This window comes from Melopsittacus undulatus, chromosome Z (assembly GCF_012275295.1).
Source record: "Melopsittacus undulatus isolate bMelUnd1 chromosome Z, bMelUnd1.mat.Z, whole genome shotgun sequence".
NCBI classification, from domain to species: domain Eukaryota; kingdom Metazoa; phylum Chordata; class Aves; order Psittaciformes; family Psittaculidae; genus Melopsittacus; species Melopsittacus undulatus.
Window position 1 is genome coordinate 85,321,231 of NC_047557.1, and position 17,164 is coordinate 85,338,394.

Consider the following 17,164-nt stretch of genomic DNA (forward strand, 5'->3'; position numbering starts at 1 on the left):
GCTAGTTTTGGTAAGGGTGTTGTTATATTATCCACCAAGCCCCACAGCAGCTTGTATTCTGCCATCAGCTCTGAAGCCTTGTAACAGGTGACCAGCTAAGGCCTAAGCCATTATGTCAAAACATACAGCAAATTTAGTCTCTCCACAAGCAGGATTTGAGAGCTGTCATCACACTAAAATCTTTGGTTCTTTAAATCACATTCTATAATGTACAGTTCAATGAACAACATATTAATGTTTTGTTTTCTAAATGTTGTTTTGACATTTAAGTGTTCAAAATTATCTTGAGTTAATTAAATGTAGAGGCTTCTAAGTGAATGGATTGTGCTGACAACTTATCATCTAATTACCCATAATTAGGAGTAGAACAACATTAGCTAATAAAAATAATAAATAATTTTGATAGGGAAGAAAATTCAAATGTGTTGTCCAGCAGCACAGCAATTTTTCTCCAAAGCAGAATTCATACATGAAAGTCCTGAATACAGTTCTATTTTAATCACAGGCTGTACAAGAATAAGCATTATTCACTGAATGGTTCAGGTTAATAAGAGCTGGTCTGAGGATAGAAAAGACTAAATAATGTTTTAGGCTGATGAATTCCAGAAGCTGGGATATGCTTGTTGGAACAAAATAATAAAGACAAGTAGATAAACAAGGGGTTTGAAGAGACAGAAAGATATTTTTGCATCATCTACTAGTCTTGTCAACACCATTAAAAGAGGAGAAAAAGAAATCAAAGTAGCTAATAAGTCAATTTGGTTTGATTTTTATCATGTTCTTTGCCAGTTGTTAGCTGGCAGATTTTAAACTTGGAGAACTCAAGTGTGGGCAAGTTCAGATTGCTCACTTTATCTTCAGGACAATTGTTTTCAGTCATTTTGCTTGAAAGTTTATCAGCAGGAGCAGTTTTATTTACTTATGGAAATGTTAAATGAAAAACATCTGTTTCTTGACGACCTAGAAAATAGTGTAGCTGAAACCTAGTTTTCTGTTTGTGTTTAAAGCTAGGAGAAACTTTGAATTTCTGTGCTTTGTTCAGATCTGTAGTTACTAAAGGGTTTGTCTTACCTCAGTCTAATGAGGTATAGACTCTTTGCAGGAATGCATTCCTTACCACAGGCATCAGTAGTTGCTGCCAATCTTTTTATATCTTTTTTTTTAAGAAATGAATTATTTATCCATACCTTAGCTGAGATGGAACCAGTTCTTTTATGTTTATTATTGTTATATATGTAATTTTTTCATGTATATATTAGTGTGCTTTGGAATAATAAACGTTAAAACAAATACAATGTTTTTAAGCAAATAATGCATTTAGTTATTTTCTACATTACTCTACATACATTATTCTACATACATTAGCTCATTTCAATGTGCATGCATTTACTATAATTGCTTACACATAGAGAATTGGGAATAGAAATACAAATGAAGAGCAACTACTGTAGTTATGGCTAATGCCCAGCTTGGGACTACATGTAGAAAAAAACTTTAATATTTGCTCAGGAAGATATAGAGGTAGAAGTGACAGCAATCTTGGTCTGAACACAAGACAATGGAGATAAGAGATATAAAAGCACATATGATAGATGCATATCCAACAGGCTTTCTGCACTGAGAAACAGACCACAAAGAGCCCATAGAAAAACTGGTGATAAAGAAAAAGAAGAAAGTGAGTAGAAAGGCAATATTTTTTCATTTTTAAACTGATTTTAATAAGGAATCCATGTTTTTGGTCACCTTTGTTGTATTTCCATAATCATTCTGTGGGGTTTTTTTTGCAAAAAATTGAAAATGATTATTATAAAGTGTTCAAGTTGTAAGGTTTGAAGGCAGCCTTTTATAATTATGTTTCTATTTCTTTTACAGCTTCTCATTTTCCAAGATCAATTTTTACTTCAAGAGGTGATCCATAGATACTTCCATGAATATTTATATTTAGAGAATGAAGTAGGAGCATTTGTAAATCCTTATACCCTTAATTAATGCCAGTCTTCAAGGTTGTGTTTCCCAGTGATTGATAATAAAAAGGTTTCAGTATGGCATGGTATCCTTTGCAGCATGAATCATACAAGACTGTAAAATTGTTAGCTACTTCATTATGGCTGAGTGTATTGTACTAAACAAGCACATAGCAGAAAATGAAATGAATGTTTTATGTGTTCTCTCAGGTAGATTCACATAGTGTGCAAAACGTACCTCTCTGCACAATTCATATCCCTAAGTGTGTTTTTTAAAGTTTGAATCATTAATTCGAGTTCACTTGTTATTGATTGAACACAATCAACTTAATTCCATATGTCTTTATCTTGTGTGCTGATTGGTTGGGAGCCTAATATGGCAGTCATATTAATGCAGATAGAAACATTCATGTTTTCCTGATTTCAGTAGCATTATTTGTACGTGTAAGGATCTATGAAAGGACTGATTAGGAAAGCAATTTTACAGGCCACCTATAATTAGAGAGGAAAAAAAGTAGACTTTCAAGTACATTGATTTTGTTTCTAAAACAAGTCAGCACTAGGGGGGAGGGGGAGGAGGGGAGGGAGACCCAGAAACCTTTGGTTAAAAAAACCTGCAGTAGTATCTCACAGTAATTGCTTTTTCATGATTTCACGCTTACATATACTCTTTTAGTGACTAGATCCCCTGGTCAGACATCTTGCATGATGCTTTATTATTTTTCTTTTCCAAATGATGAGGCTCTGTTGCAATATGGGAGATATAGCCCAGGCCGAAAGTTTATTTACAACATAGGTGCATACAGAGTACAGATAATCCAACACAACATTATCCATGAAATGTGTGAGTGCCACAGCACAGAGGACAGTCTTGCTACCTTTTGGAGCACTTTCCTTGGAGTCCTACCCTGGGATCAGTACAAACAAGACCTGTAAAAGCAAACAGGAATAATCTTAGTGAGATAAGTGAAAAACTCTTGCATGTGGGGAAGAACAACCCCATGTACCAGTACAGGTTGGGGGTTGACCTGCTGGAAAGTAGTGAAGGGGAAAGGGACCTGGGGGTCCTGCTAGACAGGAGGATGACCATGAGCCAGCAATGTGCCCTTGTGGCCAAGAAGGCAAATGGCATCCTAGGGTGCATTAGAAAGGGTGTGGTTACTAGGGCAAGAGAGGTTCTCCTCCCCCTCTACTCTGCCTTGGTGAGGCCACGTCTGGAATATTGGGTCCAGTTCTGGGACCCTCAGTTCAAGAAGGACAGGGAATTGCTTGAAAGAGTCCAGCGCAGAGCCACAAGGAAGATTAAGGGAGTGGAACATGAGGAGAGGTTGAGGGAGCTGGGTCTCTTTAGCTTGGAGAAGAAGAGACTGAGGGGTGACCTCAGCAGTATTTACAAATATGTAAAGGGTGGGTGGATCCCACCCTAGCTCCATCAGGATGATGGAGCTAGGTTTTTTCAGTGATATCCAGTGATAGAACAGGGGGCAATAGGTGTAAACTGGAGCATAGGAGGTTCCATGTGAACATCAGGAAGAACTTCTTTACTGTAAGAGTGACAGAGCACTGGAACAGGTTGCCCAGGGAGGTTGTGGAGTCTCCTACGTTGGAGATATTCAAGGCTTGCCTGGACAAGTTCCTGTGTGATGTACTCTAGGTTACCCTGCTCTTGCAGGGGGGTTGGACTAGATGATCTTTCGAGGTCCCTTCCAACCCTTGGGATTCTGTGATTCTGTGAAAAACTGGATAACCACCAAGAATCCTTTTGCCTGTTAGTGTCTGATCAGGTAAAAGTGCCAGTGCACGCAACGTTTACAAAGGTAATTATTATAAAAGGTGTAGCTGTGCTGATCTCGCATGACTCTTCATTACATGCCTGTTTCTCCTTCTGGGTCTTTTCTTTACTTCAGTGAGAAGCTTCATGAGAAGCTGAGAATTGGGCTCCTCAACTTTTTTGATGATTAGGTGAAAAATTTTGTCTGTATGCTAGAGCCAACGATGGCTGATCCTGGCCTTTACAGTATCACAGGGGTTGATCTAGGTCAGCAGATGTGAGACTTCTTGGCTTAGTCTGCTGTGCTGTCAGTTCTGTAGAGACAGTACCTCAAAATTTGCAGCTTCAAGGGATTTGCATTGCTTTTTCTAATGAAATGGAAGGGTCTAAATGCAAATCTAGAGCTGAATCCTAGAGGTAGGATGAAATGAATCCATCCGAAATCTTGAGTTATACGCTATGAAAACAATAATCTTCTATGCTACATGTGCTAAGCTAAAAATACTTCTGGTGTGACACTTTAGTGTTATCCTCTATCAGCCACTAGTCCTCTTTTTGTTCTGAGCAATAACACACCCAGATGGACAATATTCTATTTTATCAAAATTGAAAAAATAAAAATAATTCTACACAGTTATGATGCATTTTGCAGGGGAACATAAGAAAAAAATTCACAAAGATCCAAGAATATGGAGAAGGGGCAACTATGCTGAGAGTAAAATCAGACAATCAGTTTACCCAGTCTAGTGGGATTGGCCTGTAGTCACTGTGGGTGCTGTTACATACTGAGGTAAGTATTCCCTCTGTGACTATGGAAACAAGTGCTACGAAAATCCCTCAGATCACTTGTTTGACCTGTTAATTAAGTTTCACTGTTTGCCTAAGGAAAATTCCAGGTTTTACTTGATACTGAGAGTACCAACATGTTTGGATCCTTCCTGTTCCAAATTACCATGACTTAAAACCTCCTTAATCTTGAAGGGATTGATGGAGGAAGAATTGGAGAATTATATTGGAGATTTTATTTTTTGCAGTGTAATCCAATCTGCTATAGCAGAATCCTCTGGATAGAAATTGTTAACTTCCTGTTACTGTAAATGGTTTTTAATAACTTGTGTATCATTGTTCCTACCTTTCATTTGGTAGTCAACAATTTATAATTAGTACATTAGCAAGAGCTGTAAGATATTAATTCCCTTGTATTTGTCTTGAATATGCAAGGAGCAGATTAGTGCAGAAGGACTGCTTGTCCCTTTAAAACAGAGAGGGAATTTAATTACCATATATTTTTTTTCCTCCCTCAGTTTTGCTTTGCCAAACAGAGAAGCAGAGGAGACTGAGAGCTGTTGGGGTTTTGTGAGGAAAGGCAATCTGCAGATTAATACAGATTTTATTAATGGCAGCAGCAATACGGGTGCAGCTAGGCTGGTACAGTCCTGCTGTAAACAGAGGTGGGGGATTGTTGTTACTCTTTTTTTTTTTTTGCCTGAGCCAACTAATTAATTCTTGACAAGCTTACTGAATTGTTTGACAAATGAAAACAAAGTAACTCCCAAAAGACAGGTCTACTAGAACAACTGTCTGGAAGAAACACAAAGTTTGGGCGCACAAGGTTGCCTAAAGTGAGATTTATGCACCAAAGAGCTTGTCTATTTTTCCAACTATATTAGTCTAATATTTCACATTTGTCCTCATGCCTTGCTTTGCTTGGCCTTGGACCACTACAGAGGAGGTAGTGATAGTGCTGAATAAGTCCAAGTATTCATTATCCATCATTTCAGGAAAGTGTTTTGGAGTGGAGGAATTGCCCTTGCAGGATCCTGGGAAGAGGGGAGTGCCACCACTACCATGAGTGCTGCAGAAAGAGAACAAAAGTCTCAGCAGGCTGGGGAGAAGCTGCTGGGTATCAGAACACTTCTGCCTGTCCCCGGAAGGGAAATGGAAACCTCCTCTTTGTGGGGAGAAAGAGGCTTTTAAAAAAGGGATATTTAACCAGGCTTTGGATGGTGGATTAAAATCATAAACTTCTTCACCAGAAGCACTTCAAGGAATTACCAGCAAGATTTTAGGATTGTGCTGTAGGCAGCCCTGAAATTATTTGATTTTGTTTTCGGGCTGTAGGGGAAGAAGATGAGAATACTTTTCCAGGGCAATTGGCAGAGACATGCAGGACTGGTTTCTCCATTCCTGGCTCTGGCAGTGACATGGCTGTTCAGCCCCTCCCAGTTTTACACCTGGGATGGGCAGCAGATTTTCATCTTCACCAGGGTGGAAATGAGGATGGAGGGAAACAGGTGAAGTTAGGGCCTCAGGCCCTCATGTGTGTGCCGTCCAAGCTCAGCAATCTGGTCATGCAGCCCTCTGTTAGAATTGCCATACCAGATCAGGCAAGAGATCTGTCTTCCCAGTATCTCTCGCAGATACTGTCTGCCATGAGTATCATGGGGAGTTCGTTTCATGAGTTTCCTAAGCAATTCTCAATTTAATAGTGCTGGTTGCACATTTTTTCTTCTAAGAATTCATCCATTTGCTTTTTGAAGCAATGGAAACTGTTATCATTCATACTGTTCTGTCACAGGCAGTTGCATGACTGAAATGGGTGTTACATGCTGGGTGTCTCTGTCAGTCACTGTGAGCATGCTGCATGCCTGTTAACTGCATTCTGTGTCCCTTGCTCATGGGCTGGTGGAAATCACAGATGCTCAGTTTCTGCTTGGTCTGGCCCCTGCCTCTTCATTTTATCACACTGTCAAACATCCTCACCAAAAGAAAGCTGATGTTTGTCTTTTACAGTAGTAAAACTAAAATGGGGAGAAAGTAGATGTTTTACCATAAAGGATGTAGAGCTCTGAGAAAAGAGGGAGATTTCCCTTGTAAAAGATGCTCCTGTGTCAGATTAACTCTTTTCCAGCTACCTATGAGTTCACTGGAAATGTGAAGTGTTGCTATTTTTTTTAAATGAAATATGCACACTTACCTTGGCCTTTGTATAATAACACCCAAATTAAGCTAACTTAGAATTTGGCAAATTACCATGTACTTTCTTTTTCCTTACTATGTTTCTTTTACCTTGGACATGTTTAATGCTTAAAGAAAAGGATCACTTTCTTATAACAGTCATGTAGAGGTGCCTTTCATGAAGTGATTGATTCACCTTCTATTGGTGACAGTCTCAGAGAGTCCAATTGAATTAGGAGGAGGAGATTCTAGTTTATAGAAGATAGGGCTGTGATTTGAAAATTAAAGAACTTATTCCCTTGCTAATACATGAATAGGATTCCCATCAACAGCAATGGAAACTGTGCACATGAATAAAGAAAATTAGAGGGGTAAACCAAGCTATAGAGATATTGTCTCCAATGTATTTACATACAATTCATAGTACTCTACAGGCAGCTGTGCAAACCTCAAAGTGTGTTTCATAGGGCGCATTTTTATGCATATGAAACTACAGCAAATAACAACTCCTTTTTAACTTTTAGTTTTTTCTAATTTTAAAGAAGATGGGCCACACCACTACAAATCTTGTAATCCAGAGTGTAACCTCACTGAACATGGGTGTTAATCTTTCAGGGACCCCCAAGGTTGATGTTCTGGGACCAGTATGTCACCCTCTTGTTCTGTGGTCCCACATGGGCTCTCACCTCTGCTTTAGGCTGGTGACCAAGAGATCTACCTGCTTGCTGCTCCTGAGTAAGATGTAGTGCTACACACCTAGCACTAAATAACACAGTGTAGGACTTATCTTTTCTCATTCTATTTTAATTCTGAGTCTCATTATACTTAGTCATGTTCCTTGAGACTGAGTCTTGGAATGAAGTAAATGTGACAATTCCAATTTATTTTTCTCTTTCTAAAGGGAAGGCAGGAGAAGAGGAGTGAAATTAAATGGCAGTTTCTACCCATCCTGACTGCAGTGAAGATTCAGCATAGGAGGGCAAAAAGCTATTCCCCTTAAGATAACTTCTCTAATTTTGGTGCTCAGATTTTTTTGTCAGTAGTAATATAAAGGCAGAGAGAAAGTTTCCTACTCTTTTTCTTTTTTTTTTTTTTCCTTCCCTCTGGGCAATGATGACTTCTAATTACACAAAACCCCCTAGTATTGACTTTGTAATAGCTTCTGCCTGCCTACATGGCTGCTGTATGCAGGAAGCTGAAACATATCAAATCATCACAATGGGAAGGAGCTGTTCTTTGAAATAACATCCAAGATGTTAAGCCAAGATAATGGGCTGCATCAAAAGAAGCGTGACCAGCAGGTTGAAGGAGATGATCCTGTCCCTTTACTCTGCTCTTGTGAGAACCTACTTGGAACACTGTGTGCAGTTCTGGTGTCCTCAACATAAGAAGGACATGGAGCTGTTGGAGCGAGTCCAGGGGAGGCCACAAGGATGATCAGGGGCTGGAGCACCTCCCATATGAAGACAGGTTGAGAAAGTTGGGGCTGTTCAGTCTGGAGAAGAGAAGGCTGCATGGAGACCAGATAGCAGCCTTCCAGTATCTGAAGGGGGCCTACAAGGGTGATGAAGATGGGTTCTTCATCAGGGACTGTAGCGATAGGACAGGGGGTAGTGGGTTTAAACTTAAACAGTGGAAGTTCAGGTTAGATATAAGGAAGAAGTTCTTTACTGTGAGGGAGCTGAGGCACTGGAACAGGTTGCCCAAAGAAGTGGCAAATGCTCCATCCCTGGTGGTGTTGAAGGCCAGGCTGGAAGGAGTCTTGAGTGATGTGATCTAGTGTGAGGTGTCCCTGCTCATGGCAGGGGGCTGGAACTTGATGATCTTAAGGTCCTTTCCAACCCCAACTATTCTAAGTTTCTATGATTTTCTAACTTTGACCAGTGTGGAAGTTTCATAAGAATGAATATTTTGTTCAAGTTAATTTTTCTGCTGCTCTTTTCTGTGTTGCCAGCAGAGTGAATACTATTACAGTACTTTCTTAACAGGAGCACTCTGTGCCAAAGGTTTTAAAGTGTTTTATTTTAATGTCACAGATGATTAAATGCTTTAGTGTGACTGACAAGCTTTAGTAAATTTGTACAAATTAGATATACTAGCTCTTAGTAAAATAGATTTTCTAAACTTGTTTTGTGTGAGAGGAGAAGTAGCAGCTAATGATAGTAAAATACATTAGGATGCTGGCAAATTAAAAAAAACACACATGCAGCTTAGCAGTAGCGATACAGCAGCTCTTTGTGAGAGTGAGGCTGGAGACTACCAATACAACAGAAACACCCACAGGGTTTGCTGCAGTATCATTTTCATTGTTGAGCAATCTAAGCTGATGTTTCCTAAGTATTAGAATACTCTCTGAGACTTGCTAGTAGGGCAAAGCCACTGCTCTGCTTTTCTCTTGTCACTTTTCAGGATGCTGGTACCACTGGAGACACCAGCTGCCAGCAATCTTGGTGTCCTTATTGGGACTCTAAGTAGGCCAAAGTAAAGCATCTGAAGATACAAGAAGGAAAAGTCTGTTAAAGGCCCAAATAAAGCTTCTCTAGTATGATTCTTAAGGAGGGAGAAGAATGGGGAAAAAAAACCCAAAGAATCCCAGCACTAATGATAGAAGCTATGCACACATTTGGGTGCTTTGGCAGTAGGTGTTTTACAGCTAATGAAGCTGAATGCTCATGTTCTGCCTGGTAACACATGGATGGCTTCAGGTTTTCCAAGCTCCTAATTGAGCTTTTTTAGAAAGAATCTCAGAAATTCACCAGTTTTCAAGGGAACTGAAGCCAGCTTCTAGCCTATGCACACAACTATTTGATGTTCTACAGAGAAAGAGACAGTATAGGGGACTTGATGGTGTGATCCTGAGTTGGTTCTGTATGGTTGTAGTTGCATGAGTGTGTATGAATGAGTGTTTAGGATTTCTTGGTACTAGGGCATACAGAGCTATGGCTTGAATCCTTCCAGGCTGCAAAGGCATGCATAGCTGGTGTCTCATTCTAGTAGTGGGTCCTGCTATTCAACAGGAGGAAAGGAAACAGGCATTTCAACAGCCTCCACATTTTTAACACAATGCTCTTGTTGCTGTATGTAGCAGGGGGCAGAATCTTGCATTTGGGTACCACATTACATGATGGAGGATTATGGGAGGCAGACTGAGGAGATACCTCGGCTGAACAGATTAGTTTGGGTTTTTTGTTTATTTGTTTGTTTATTTGTTATTTTTGAAAAAAGGTGTTGGGTTAATCCTGTCTAGGTTGTACCTCTGTTTTCCAACCTTTGTGTGTGAAAGGTGAAACAGAAGCTCCTCACAGAGGAAGCCTTTTATTAGGTGTTTGTACGGCATCCGGTCTTAGCAGTGCTCCCATCTGCAGCCACAATTGCTGTACTAATAATAACATATGGCTGATACATGTCAAGCTTGAGCATTAATAATAGCAATGTTATCTTCTCATGTTTATATATCATTATAGTGCCAGTCATTTACAGTTGCTTTTAATGATAAGCATTTGTCTTAAAAAATCACATGTTTTTAAAGAAGCATTTTAAAGTTAACAAAGTCTCTGAATCTCCCTTCAGGATGAAAGGTATGGAGTGCATTTTATCATTAAATTATGGTCTAATAAAAACAATAAAGGATTCTTAAGGAAAGAGTGTTATTAACTACATTGTCTTTTTGATCTGTGGAAAGATAAGTGTCCTCTAGTTGGAGGTAGTACCCTCCTCTTCTTCTCTTATGAACCTTTGTTCTCTTCTGATGCATATTAAGCACCAGATGAAAAATTCTGTTTGTCTGTGGTCTAACAATGAAATACCTTGTAGGAAATGAAAAGGTCAGGCTTTCCCTGTCAGTGATTTATTATAAACAGTGCCTCCTTCTTTTATTTCCCGATACTTTGCATTTGGATTAGTGATGATACATCACCAGCTGCTAGATAAAATATGAAGTTGGGAAACTATGGTCAAACATTTCTGTTGAGGAATGACCCTGTAATCAGCTCCCAGCACACACAGGTCTCACTTGATTTATCAACCCAAACCTGGGATTCTAAAGAGGGATGAATTAGTTTAAAGATATCTAAGGGATAATAGCTAAAGCCAAAAGCGCTGTAGGAAAACCGTTTGTCACTGGCCTGCCCTGTCCTCCTTAATTGCAGAAGAATTGAGAGTGGGTACGCTAGGCACCTGATATAAATCATTGGTCAAGTAACCAGCAATGTATCAAGTGGGGGAGTAGCAGTCCTTTTTCTTTTGCTCTTTGCAGGCAGGACACTTGCAGTTTTGACACCAGGGGCTGTTGGGCCAGTGTGGTTTAACGTACATCTGTCTCTGTGCTGAATTCACCTTGGCCGTCTTCATGACTTCATGCATTTTGTTGTTCATTGCAGTTTCCAATGTGCTATTTTAAATGTCACTTTCTGTAGTTTTGAATTTGGAGACAATTTGTCCTACTTTGTCTTTTTTTCAACTGATGGTGTTACAAAAAAGGAATGTGCAATTGCCCAACATATGTTGTAAGTGCTCCCTTATTGAAGAACATATTTGAAAGCTCAGTGCTTGTAGAAGCAATAGCACCAAATGAATTAAGTATTTGTATCTCACATTCATAATCTTCTTATTCTCCATCTCTTTAACTACGTTTACCTCCCCAGGAAATGCATGTGCTTAACTTTACTAACTTTATACACAGATTAGGTAGAGCTTAATGATAACTGATTTCTAAAATTGTGTCCGTGATGTATGAAGTTTAAGCACACGCATGTACACAAATTCACATGATTGTGGAACCTCCTGCTATGAGCATCTTGCCTTCCAGTGCACATCAGGGAACAATTTGAAATTAATTCAGTCCATATAGTCTGTACATTTGAAAAAAACTGAGAGGGAATAACAACTCATTTATGTCTGCCTCAATCTAACTGTAGTTGTGAGATTTTTCAGATATATGGCACAAAGCATGCATAATGGTATGTCCCCTATGCCAATATTTATTCTCATTTCATGTGGCTGTGCTTGTGTGTCCTGTTCCCTATATGACTTAACATTGCTAAAAATTAATTTTGCAACCTCAGTAAAAATCACACTGGTTGCTTCTTTGTGAGCTTATTTGTCACTTGGATAATGTTGTAGTGACTATGGTGCAAAACCTGTTGCAATCTTATAAACCAATTGTTGTACTGCAAATTCTCTCAAGTGAGCAGGTAGCAGAGCACATAGAATGGGAGAAGAGAGAAGGATAGAGAGGACCTCTGCAGGTCGCAGCCCCTTCTTCAAGACCTGCTTAACACTGAGCACATATTTTATATGCACTTGGCTAGAAACTATAAAAATATTAAGGAATTGGGTATTTTATTTCTACCCACTTCTAATCAGTTAGACACTTAATTACATTCCATTGTCGTGTTTTTTTCTAGTTTTAAATTTCACCATTGTGCTGAAAAGTTGAATATGCTTTAGGACATTGCTGATTATGGATCAAAATGTCTTCAGAATTGGGCTTTAGTGAATAAAACATGAAAAATATTACTTGCTCAATGTAAGTGCAAATTTTTAAGGCTAAGTTATAGTAACAGAATTTATGATTAAATTCTGTTGTAATTCTTTTAAGCTACTGCATGAAAATGACCTCAAAATCTAGTTAAGAAGGTGATTATCTAAGTCCCTAAATGTCTTTCATCCAGAAGCTCTGAAAGAACAAGACTTCATCCAATCTAGAGACCACAGGCATCATAATTTTAACAAGAAAATCAATCTAAGTAAAGAAAAAGAGAGAGAAACCAATAACAAACATTTGTCCATGTTAAGTGACTTTTGCCCACCGTTATTAGCATATGTTTTGTGATGTACCGAGCACTTACTTCCCTGAAAGAAGGTGAAGCACTACTGCAAATTGCTACATCAGGAGATTCTTTTAAGATTGAATCACAGGGGCACTATGAAATTTTTGGTTGAAAATGCTTGTCAACATGCTGTAAAGGATAATGGAATTTGATTTCACAAAGCATATTTCATACTCAAGGTGTCCCAAACCACTCTACAGATGAATGAGTTAAATGCTAGAGAAGTGATGACTGTGTAGGTAAATGTGGCATCTATTATGTACTTGGTGATAGCTTACACACAGCTGTGGACAATGGAAACAGGTTTTCTCTTTTATTACTGAAGGTCACCCAGGTTAGCCCCTGTTCCTTTTGAAAAGCACTCTGGGATTTCTAATTTCCACCTGGATGATCACCAGAGACAAACAGAAAAGGCCACAGTTTAATGCTTCACCGAAAGGGTGGCTGAATGATTGTTGGATGATTAATGGCTGCTCTGTGCTGAAAGATGACAGCCTGTTATAATGGAGGTAGCTAACATGTAATTTTCTGCATATTGCAGTTTCACAGCCTCAGCATTCCCATACAGTGGGTATCGCATGTGGATAAAAGACACAACAATGAAGACGTAATTTTTGGTTAGAGCTTGTCCCCTTCTTGCCAGAGGGCAATGCGTGTGGTAAAACACACTCCACTCTGCTTTTGTTGTGTCCACTCTGCTTGTGTTGTGTGCTGAGGAGTGTTTCGCAGCAGCTGGTAAATGAATTGGTTTAAAAGTGAGCATATCACTGATAAGAAATATTTCAGAGGGCACAGAGGTAAGTTTTATCTCACACCCATTTTTGCTCCCTGGCCATGTGACATTTAGGACACCATTTATCACAAGCAGGCCTGAGGTTTGCTGTCAGAGTGATGCAGCAGCCACTGAGCCGTGCAGGGAGTGTGGACACCCAAATTACCATCCTTGGTAAGGCCAGTGTTCTGTCACCCTCTTGCATCCTTGAACAAGACCCTGAGGTTTCGATAATTAAGTTCATAGAATCATAGAATATCTAGGTTTGGAAAGGATGGTTATTAGGGAAAACAAACACCAAGAACCAAATTTTGTAAATTGTTTGCTTGATTTGAGTATATTCTTTTTTCCACTTCAATATTTATTTTCCATTTGGTTGATCCAGAGCACAGTCATAGCCAAGTTCTACTATGCACGTGTTTACAGAAAAGCAGTCTCAGTTGTACCCAAAACTGATTTTTAGAACCAAAGTCATAATTTCAGATCTGTGCACATTGCTGTAAAAAGTGTTCTGTGGGTGAGGGCAGAGAAATAAATTCTGGTGGTTTTGTGTCATTTTCACAATCATTAACACTAGACCTGGGCACTGTTGCATCACCCATCGGGTCTACTTTGAACTGGGTTTGGCATGATCATGTTTCTGTTGAATTAGTCAAAGCACATTACACAGGCTTTGTCCTGGCTTTATGCTTTTATGGTGACTATAGAAGGACACTCTGTACTTTATCTGGCATTAAACTCTGAGCAGTACAGACAGATGATACCTGATCCAGTATGTGCTTGCTAGCACAAAATTATGTCATCAAACAATTTTGGTCAAATCTGAACTGGCAGAGTAGGGTTGTACCAGACAAGCACTTTATACCAGGTGGCTATGGCAGTTTTTAGCTGATAATAAATTGATGTATACTCTTTACAATGGGTTGCGTGTTGGAAGGTTTGTGTTGAAAATAGCATCAAAAAGATTTTCTATGTACCTACAGCTATTTATAATCTGCCAAGCTTAGCAAATCAGTTTCTGTATATTTTTCTTATCTAAAGAGATTTTTGATTATAGAAGATTTATGTGACTTTTATTTTTAAGATAATAGATTGTTCAGTGTTATTGATTATTGCTAACTTCAGGTGTTAAAATGAGAGCACAGCAGAACTGATCGTGATGTCTTAGTTCATTCAAAGTTTAGTGGCTTTTGAAAAGTGGAAAGAAAAGATAACTTGGCTAGCAAGGCTTGATCCTATTGTCACATATATATGCATAACCATAGGAAATAAAAATACTGAAACACTGTTTGGAGGCAGAGGCCTAGCAGAGGTTGCTCCATGTGACTGTGAAGTGAAGGATCTATTGTTTGTAGAAAGATGAGATCTCGGTATTGATGGATTGTGTGTTTTATTTTTTTATTAGTGTTTCTTGATATTTTGCGGTGCTTTCCTTAAGAGATAAGAACCAAAATAGGTTATTTTTTTTTAAAATTGTGCTATAACTTGAACAAAACAGTTATGATTTAAGAGAGTTCTCTGACTTTTTCTTCTCTTGTAACTTTTAAGTATCTTTCTTGACTAATGGCATCTGAAGTTTCTCAGGTTGTCTGTGCAGAAAACAGAAGCCTGGGACAAGAGACCAAGACCAGTGCAGGCATTAAGACTGCACCAATAATGTAGGTCAGTAGAATGAAAATTTGTAACCTGACTGAAACTCCAAGGTTAATATCCCAAATGTTCCTAGAGCACTAGAAGGCATACCAGGTCTTTAACACAGAAGCATACTGCCATCTAACAACATGTAAAGCAAAAATTCACTTCATCTTCACTGCAGATCAGTCAAGGAATTTTCCCCATATTTTAGACTGTCCGTCTAAAGTACTTAAAAATATTTGGTGGGGATCAGAGCTGCTTTTACAAGGGCTAGAGCCAAGCAGACCATTCTGATAGAGGGAATGTTTCTGAGAGCAAGCAAGGTCTGAAATTGATTAAATTGTCTCAAAACGATTCTTAGACCATCTCACCACAAAGACCTGCAAGACATGTTTCCCTGCCTTGCCACAGACACCCAAGTACCCAGCAATGACAGGCATTCCATCTGGGATGCAGCTGAAGAGGTCATTGTCTCCCTGTTGCTACTTTGCCTTAAATCTAGTAGCAGACTTACTGGTGCATTCATTTCCTATGTCCCAGGGATGTTTGCTGGTTTAAGTAATTCAGAAAATAAGTCTTTGGTGAGAAACCTCATCCTGATGAAAAAGGAATAGGGTCTGTTTGTGGGAGCAGCTTGCCCAGCTGAGTATGAGGGAGAAGGATAGCAGTCTTCAGAAGTGTAACCTGAAGAAGACTTAAGAGACATCAAAAGGCATGAGTGGAAGAAATTATATGTTTTATCCTTCTATGAGTAGAAATCTCTCTTGGGATTCTTGCACTATAGCTAAGGTAAGGTGAATGTTTGGGCCTAAGTGGACATCATTCAGGTAAAGCCCTTAGGAGATATGTTTCAAAAGTGATGCCTCTTATGGTACCAGCTCCTCTTCCTTCACACATTTAGAGGTTGTTTGACAATCTCCCATTTGCTTATTGACAGGTCTTGACCTGTTTACCTGTAGGATCTCACAGGATGACAGAACTAATGTGACAGTCTGCAATATATTTAAGATAGAAATAGACTCACATTTCTACTTCAGTGCTCAGGTCAATGGAGTCACTTCAGAATTACATTTATGTTGCTGAGAGAAGAATTTGGCCAATTGCCCACTCTGTCCAGCACATTAAATTTAAAAATAATTTAGCTAGCAGTTGCTAATACCCATTTCCTGCCAATAACCTTTGAGTACTGCATTGCCAGGAGATATTTCTGACCCCACTTTGTGAGTCTCATACCCCACTCTCTTGTAATGGTACCAGCCAGTCAGCCTTTCCTGTGCTTTGTCATTAGCACTCGACATACCATCTTTACCCATCTTGGATTTAGCCATATGCATGATAGAGAAAATTAAAATTAGCCCTTTTAAATATATGCTGTTTGTGAAAAGCAAGTTTGCCCTAATGGGAGATTCCCAAGCTCTTGGATTTCTGGCTGATTGTTTTAGAAGTAGGTTTTAAATATGTTTAAAACTTAAAAGGATGTTGAAAAATAGCATCTAATTGAACAAAGAATTGGTGTCTCATGTACGTACTCAACAACATACTAATTTGAAGACACGATGATTTAAGAGCAAAGAAGCAAGCAAAATCCCAGAGTCCTTACTCCAATCTTCATCATTGATCATAGGTTTGTTCTTGAATCCAGTGGAAGGAATCTTACCCCAAGGTAAGGTAAGACCTTACTCTAAACAAGATCAGGGAGCAAAGACTTTGACTTCTGGATAAATGACAAAACTCCTTGCTAAAATACTTCAGAATTAGAACTGGTCCATAATGAAACTCTCTGTGAGGCTGACTGAAAGTTTTAAAATCAGGTAATATGATTGAATTATTTATGTAGTAGCTTTTATGTTATTCTTTTATCTATGGATTTATTAGTGTGTCAGTCTGTGTGCTGGAAGCCAGATTTGCCTGTGTATAGTGCACTGCTCAACAGGACCCCTGCTTGGACTCTCAAATCAGAACTTGGCATGCAACCCTCAGTAGGATTCATAGCCTTTTCTTCCCAAACTGACCAGATTTATAATCTAAGTTTCCTTTTTCAGACTGATGCATTCGGTAGAGGTAATTTCTTCTTTAGGGACTCAACATGGTGTTCTTCATATAGCATAGACAAGAGTTGAGTTCATACATCTAAAATGTCATCTGGCATCTTCAAGCAATCTATTAGGCTTGTCCGTATTCTTCTGTGCTTGGGGGTTTCAGGTTTGGGATGTGACAACCCTTTTACATTCAG

At 39.0% G+C, this 17,164-nt stretch overlaps 1 long non-coding RNA gene across 1 annotated transcript in view; it reads left to right on the top strand.

Moving 5' to 3' along the window:
* Positions 1-2,043, top strand: part of LOC115947024 (uncharacterized) — a 46,081-nt gene extending 44,038 nt beyond the window's left edge. Inside the window, exon 4 of the long non-coding RNA XR_004081012.1 lies at positions 1,873-2,043. This is a non-coding gene — a long non-coding RNA (uncharacterized lncRNA). The remainder of the gene's footprint in view (positions 1-1,872) is intronic.
* Positions 2,044-17,164: the final 15,121 nt, after the last annotated feature.